This window comes from Apium graveolens, chromosome 11 (genome assembly GCF_009905375.1).
Source record: "Apium graveolens cultivar Ventura chromosome 11, ASM990537v1, whole genome shotgun sequence".
Lineage (NCBI taxonomy): Eukaryota > Viridiplantae > Streptophyta > Magnoliopsida > Apiales > Apiaceae > Apium > Apium graveolens.
Window position 1 is genome coordinate 70,157,442 of NC_133657.1, and position 6,000 is coordinate 70,163,441.

Sequence of the window (6,000 nt, forward strand, 5' to 3'; positions counted from 1 at the left end):
TTCCAGTTCGTAATCGCTACTACCTTCCGTTTCTAATATTATACGGGTTATACTTTTGCTCGCTAGCGTTCTATAACCTTTTAATAACCACGTCAACCTCAGTATCACGAATGTGTTCCCATTCCGCATACTACCACCACTTTATTACTCCTTTTTCAGTTGTTTCTATTTTCCAAAATTTGATCAATCAAATAGAAGTAAGGGAATTTGTTGAGAGGTCACTATGATCATGAACACTTGTTATATCGCATAGTTAGTACAGAAGGTGGCCAGCCTTTAGTACTTGACAAGCAATTAAACAATAGATGGTATCCTACTAGGCTTCTATCACACAGATAGATAGTCATTCGGCAATACCTCCCCTTCTGGAAGGGTTGTCCTTCTCAGATTACATGAAATGAAAAGAAGAGAAAAGAACGAATTGAAGAGAATTGTATATTCATAAAAATTTTATTGCCATAAAATATCTGGCTTGGAATCTACCTCTGAACTATAGAGGTTTGTCATAGAAGAACAAAACATATATGTATTTATATCCGCATCAAGTATTATAGCATCGCATTTCACGTGCCTAAATATTTTCGCTATCCCGTCCATCATTCTATGGACCCATGCTCTTCCTCGAGCTTATACACAATTACCTTTGAAACTCCCTCGACATCGAAAATCGAATCTGGGATCTCATTCTAGACATCATCGTTACTAGAATTCTATGCTTGCACCGCAACCTTCCTCGTATAATAATACGACTCCCTTTTCATAAGAGGGAATAAATATTTAATAGGTAGATACTCTACTTAATTAGTCTATCAATGATAACTTATACACTACCACGGCCCGTTTAGTGGTACTCAATCTCAACATCCATTCCAATACAACTCTCACGGTTGTAATCAGCTCGTTACTTGCAGAATCATTGCTGCCTTACTATGGTCCACCACTGACCCACTGTCATCATTCACTTTCCATGAAATCTTAATAGCTAACCATACGGAGTCCATACATGTCGTATCAAATCCTTCTAAGGAGGTAACATAATCACCATTTCTGATTCATGAAGAACACTCCTGATCTCAAAGGTTCGTTTAGTCCTTTTGAAACATGGTCCAGGCTCATTCTCAAGATAGTACCTTCTAAGATAGATAGCCCGCTCATGGCGATTACACGAATTAAACCTTTACCAACTACTATTACGGCTGGGTATTGCACAGTCATCAGAAGGAATGTCAATCTTCCAAACCATAATACAACCTTCACAGTTTTAACCATCATCACTGTATTCTTTTGGCACAAGCGCCTATAATTATCCTCTTACCTTTAAAGTGTCGGCCACCTCTTTGGCCTTTCCTGATAGTAAAATTTCCTTACAGTCAATGTCACTTTAACCATCTCCAAATAAATTTTCTACCTTATTTCAATCACAGCTTATGTGAAAATGCTTTCCTTAAAATCTGATGAGTAAAAAAAAAAAAAAATCACCATTTTTCCATAAGTTATTGCCTCAGTCTTTAGAGGTTAATCACTGTCATGACTGACTCTCAATCATAATTAGAACATCTTTTATCTTAAGTCCTAATTGCCCTGAATAATTTCGACCATTACTGGTTCGATCCATACTTTCTCGTGGTTTAACACGTGCCCCACTTGGCAACATTATAACTACGTCATATTTCCTTTATCAACATTTATATTCTTGAAAATTTTGAATATTACCTTTCTCCTTGTAAAACCTCTAAGGTTATCCTTCAATCGTTCCTCCTGTATTCCCTAGATACAGGGCATATTAAAATACCATTTAATAATACCAGAATCATTGTCTATATACTTCTGAAAAATTTCTCCACTGATTCTTAAAGGTTGTTGCTACATTAACCCTTTCCAAATCATACTGTCAAAACTCATACTGTCCCTATTAAGGGTGAAATTCCAACCTTTATGCATTCCCCTAGGATTCATTTTAAGTTACCGATGTTCTATCCTTAATTCCACCTTTAAAAGGTACCTGCCTCCTTCCATGGATAAATCAAGTCATATATCCTTGATAGATTATCTTATTCATCATTCCCACCTCGATAGTCTATACCTAACTTCATAATAGCATCCTTATTCAAATTGAGGTCAATCCATATGGCCTCCAAAAGATAACAATGGTCATCCGCTTTTCTTTCCTGATTTGGTAATGATAACATGGATGTTCTGGAAGATATTGGTCATGTTCAACGTGAACTTCTTCTTAATAATTCCTTATTTACTTTTGTTGTTTATCTCAACAGTCATCTTAATGTTGGGATATCTTTCATATCTGGCGTCTCCCTTTCTGGGTATCATGCCACCGGTCTTACACTTTACCTTCTTGAAGGTCACTTCCTTCACCCAATTTTCTTAATTTCTTACTTTCTTGTCTCCTCAGTATATCCGCGTCTCATTATTTATCCTTTGAATTATCTCAAGGTTTCCTCGAATCTTCCCAACTTACAGGGGATAAAATATATGTATCTCTTATACCTTCAACCATCAATTTAACTCATGGTGAATCACTCTCATCCGGACGATTACCTACTTTTCTATTTCTATTTCTACGAGTCTTTAGGGTTTCCTCATACCCAACTCCCTTATCATTCCTCAAACTCTCTTGCCTTTATATTCCTTTCTCTTATCATTATTTCATGAACCAACACAACATAAGCATTGATTTCAAACATCCCGTCATTCTGGATTCGTGTCTTCAGAACGAATCTTGATAACTTTTACAACTTAGATTCATAATTCATCATACTCGTCTGCCTTTGTTCTGGCTCTTAAGCTTTTACACTATCTCCATAACCTTGGGAAGTACTTTCCTGAAAACAATTGACTGAACTTAAATCAGTTTATTATAATCTCTTGCTCCGTGCCTTCCTTGGCCTTTCACCAGCGGGTGGTCTCTCTCTTAGGAGGGTAAGTGACAAAACAGTCTTTTGTGGTTCGTCAATCATTTAGAATCTCAAATGATTCATCTATTTCCTTTAGCCAGGCTCTTGCCTCGACTGGGTCAGCTTGTTCCTTAGAACTCTGAGAGCTTAGCGACTTAAAGGTCATGAAAGAATTTCCCACCGCACTGTCTCCTCAGGGTGGTGGTTGGGGATAATAGTCTAAGTTCTCTTTAGACAGGTCCATGAATTGCCGTATAGGGGTACCATCTCGGGTCTCCTGTCCTTACTCGACTTTTGTTTCCTCAGTCTAAATATTTCTTCCTACTCCCCATAATTGGGGTCATCTTACATAATTTAAATCCTCATTTTCCACTTCATCATGTTATGGGTTCCTTTTGTCTTGGTGGCAAACTCCCTGACTATCACGTTCAGGGTTTGCTCTAACTCTTATTCCTCAAACTAGCTTTCATCTAAGATTTCATCTTTAAGCTCTTAAACCTTTGGAACCCAAATTCTATAGGAATACCTCATTATTCCCTTATTATCACTCTCGGTATTAATCTCATGCCTATTTGTTGGCTCTCTGCCTTCATTCATCACTTTTACTGGCACAATATGTTCTTTTCCAATACTTCGGGCTGTATTGCTATCTCAAACAGCTTTTCGGTACCAGCTCCGGTTACCTTCACTACTATTTCCATTTTCTCAAAATCTCTTATAAACTCTCCAAAAGACATTATCATCTTGAGTCTCTCCTTTTTACTAAGGGCATCAGCCACCATATTGGCTTTCCCCGAATGATAAAGAATCTCCCATTCATAATTCTTGATTAGCTCTAACCGCCTCCTCTGGCGTATGTTGAGCTCTTTCTACGTAAGAATGTACTAGAGCTCCTATGGTTTGTGAATCTCACACTTCTCTCCATACAAGTAGTGCCTCAAATCTTTAGGGCAAAACTATTGCCACGAGCCCAAGCTCATGGGTGGGGATATCGAATTTTAAATTCCCTTAATTGTCTTGACGCAGACGCGATTATCTTGCTGTGCTATATAAGAAGCACCCTAATTCCTTATGCGAAGCGCCACTTACAAATCACAAAATCTCATTTTCCATCCGGCAACGCCAACATAGGGAACGTCACCAACCTTTGCTTCGGTTCTTAAAAGTTGTTCTCGCATTTCTCTGTCCATTCGAACTTCTCAGTCTTACGAGTAAGCCGCGTTAAAGGGGCTACTATCTTTACAAACTTGAACGAACCTCTGCTAGTGACCGGCCAATCCTACCTCTGGTAGTCGACCCAACCAGGGTCATCAATTCATCAGTGGTCCTTTATCCAATCTCGTCAGGATCCTCCATGGGATCCTCCTCAGCAACTATCCCTTCTAGGACAACATCCTCAACCGCTACATCCTCAATATCAACATCATCCGGTCCTGCGTTAGGACGCTCTATTGGATCCACAATCTGATCTCCAATTAGTAATAAAACATCATCGCGTTGATGTTCCTCAACTTCAGGGTTCGGAGTCCCGCTACCATATACGATAACGAACTACGCTTCTATCGCTACATTTATAAGGGTTCCCATAAGGGTTTTAACTGTCAGTACTACGTTAGGTAGTCCGACTATGAACTTGGCAAGAGTTCTTATTATCTTAGTGAACTTATTATCTTAATGTCCCATCATCTCTGAGGTTTATAACGCTTGGCTCTGATACCATTTCTGTAACACCCCCAGATCCGGGGTCGGGGATCCGGGTCGTCACGGTCTTTCTTTCCACAATATCACTTCACTTAATTAATAAATAACCTTATGCTGTGACCCCACACTAACACACACCACAACCCGTTATAGTCTCAGAGATGAAATTTAAATAAGTACAAGTCTTTGAATCCACAATTTAAAAGTTATTACAACCCAAAATGATTACTTGATAAATTTACAGTTAATTGCCATTATCTGCCACAAGTTATAATTATACATAATTGATTCTCAAAAGTAGATGGTCTGATCTACAATAGATCTACCTCTGCAGCTATAGCAGCTACAACATCAACGGGAAGACACAGGACGCTTCCCACGCGCTTGCGCTGGGTCTGCTGGAGTCTGGCCATCTTTCCTAACTGTTGTTGTGTGATGAAGAAATAAAGCAAGGGTGAGCAGCAAGCCCACCAAAATAATATGTATAATGATTTACAATATATGAGCCTACTCATAATACTCATGAAAGTCTTGGTCAAAAGAAATGAACCAAGTTGATATCTTAATGCGATGAAGTCGCAAAATATTCAGTATATATATATATATAACATATATACTTTTCAAAATATTGGAAGTCCTCTTCCATGCATAATATACACAGAATTCCAGTGTATAACTGTATAAAAATATCGTTGCAAGGTGATCTCATATATCTAACCTTGTCTCAACGTTTTTCTGAAAATCTTTGTCATGCATAAGATAATCATTTACTAGATATAAGTTTAAAAGATGAAGTTACAAAATACTCCAATATACTTATATCTTTTCCAAATACTACTTGAACTACCACCATTCAAGTTATAATTAGTTTCCAAAGTTCATCACATAGACGAGACTACAAGATAATACTTGAATAGATTCAACCTTTAAAATATCATCAAAATAAAATGAAGTTATGAGATACTTCATTTGATGCAAACATTATTTTGAAAACTTGACCCTGCCAACACTCAACAATCGCCCAACCGTAGCCTTTCTATCGAAGTGCTTTGGGTAGTGTTGCAGAAATATCCAATTGGATGATGAACTCATTACGGGAGTTTACCGCGCCAGGAAGACCACTTACGATGATCAGTCGTAGTAGTACAACCCCACCATTTTCTACATGTAGAGGAGAACCTGTCGGATTTACTTGTCAACCGAACACTGAACTCCTAAGGAATGGACCGCCTTAGCGGAACTTCCAGGCCATTTGGGCCAATATAATAAGGCTGGGCCGGCGCTACTCGACCACTTACGCCACTCCTAGTTCAGATGAAATCCATGACTCTGAAACGTAAAGCTCGTTTCCCCCTTTCCCCAAGTAGAAACTTGTTGATACGGCTCC